At 42.9% G+C, this 1,643-nt stretch overlaps 1 long non-coding RNA gene across 1 annotated transcript; it reads right to left on the bottom strand.

Moving 5' to 3' along the window:
- Nucleotides 1–83: 83 nt before the first annotated feature.
- LOC123175167 (uncharacterized) lies at nucleotides 84–1,111 on the bottom strand. The gene is made up of 3 exons (XR_006487673.1): nucleotides 901–1,111; nucleotides 682–794; nucleotides 84–151 (listed from the first exon to the last, which is right to left on the bottom strand). It is a non-coding gene; the product is annotated as an uncharacterized lncRNA (long non-coding RNA).
- Between the last annotated feature and the right edge of the window lie 532 nt (nucleotides 1,112–1,643).

Raw genomic sequence — 1,643 nt, forward strand, 5'->3', positions numbered from 1 at the left:
CATTTTGAGATGATAAAAAAAATCATTGAAAAACTTTAAGTCCTACTAGATCAGTGAAGCAGAGTAGGTTAGGGAGGGGGCTTACCAGATTTCCGGAGTGGAAGAAGAATCCAACCTGCGCACACCAAACACAACTGGCTCTGTCGTGCACCTGCGTGTGTGAGGGAACCGCGTCAGGGAATACAAATAGAAATCGCATGAGGGAACCATGACCGGCACACGGAGATTCGCAAGATACATATATATCAGTAACACTGATTGGCCTTGACTAAATCATAAAACACACAGAAAAATCAGTTGTATACAGCATAAGGCCCAAACAAATTATCATGTGAATCTCATCCTTCACATATGTACAACAAGGGTTTGATGTGTCACCCTTGACACATCAAAAGTGGCGAAGACTTTGATGCAAATCTCATCCTTCTATCATCAAGTAAATAGTTGCAAACAATTTGATGCGTCAAGAACAGTTTTCTACAAAATTTGGCACATACAAGAACCCTTGTATGAATCACTGATATAGACAAGATCAGAGCTAATTTAGCAATTGAGAGCCTATAAAACTGAAAGCTTACAAAACTCAAACATGTTTCTCTGATGCCTTTTTTAGGTGATAGAAACAAGAAAAGACATTGACAGTACAGTAGAGCAGAGCAGAGGAGGGAACCGGTGGATCACCACTTGCTGAAGTGGAAGAAGAACGGGGGCACCGGAGGAGAAACCAGGAGACGTCGTAGTGGAAGGAATCCCCACGGTGTCTCTGTGTCGCACCAACGTGTGCGAGGAAAACACTTCCAAGGAATGAAAAAAAAACGCATCAGGGAAGCACCAATCCTAGCAATTTGAAATGAGAGAGAGAGAGAGAGAGAGAGAGAGAGAGGAGAGGTGGGGCGAGACCTTGAGCTGTTGGCCATGGGCCAGAGCTCCATGTATGGCAGTGGCAATGGGGTCGGAGCTCCATGGATGCGGCGTCCCAAGAAGAAAAAGTCCTCTAACCTCCTTTCCCGCCGCGTGGTTCTGGAGAAGGAGCCGACCGTAGGTGCCCTGCCTCCTTCTCCTTCTCCTGCTCGCTCTCCTCATGCTCACACTGCCTTAATTGGCTAACATGCTCCAACTGCTGCTATTGGTGGGTTCTGCTATCACAATTAAGCCGCATTGGTGTGAGAGTTGAGAAAAGCGATAAGGCCAATTAGTTATAGCAAAAGGCAATCTGATATGGAACTAGTAGCTAGCAAGTCAACGAAAGCAAACATTGTTACTACTTGATCATGGTCAACTATACAAAATACTTGTACGTACGATTAGCCAATTAGATAACTTGAATAATGATGCAAATGAGCAGCAGTTTATATGGTAAGTGTGAGTTTTTCTTGCACCTGGACAAAGCAACAGTAACACATTACCAAGCTTGCAACTGAATTGAATCTCTATCAATAACATCATCTATCGAGTAAAAGAGACATTGTCGGACATGCCCTATTTTATACAGTGTTTTAGTGGATTCTCATCCTTGACATATGTATAAAAGAGACAACATCTATCAAATAAAAAGATGCTGGCACTTTTATGTACAAAGAACATTTTTTTACAGAAGTTATGCACATACAGCAAGAACCCTAGTTGGAATCACTGACAGGCAA

This window comes from Triticum aestivum, unplaced genomic scaffold (assembly GCF_018294505.1).
Source record: "Triticum aestivum cultivar Chinese Spring unplaced genomic scaffold, IWGSC CS RefSeq v2.1 scaffold14302, whole genome shotgun sequence".
NCBI classification, from domain to species: Eukaryota; Viridiplantae; Streptophyta; class Magnoliopsida; order Poales; family Poaceae; genus Triticum; species Triticum aestivum.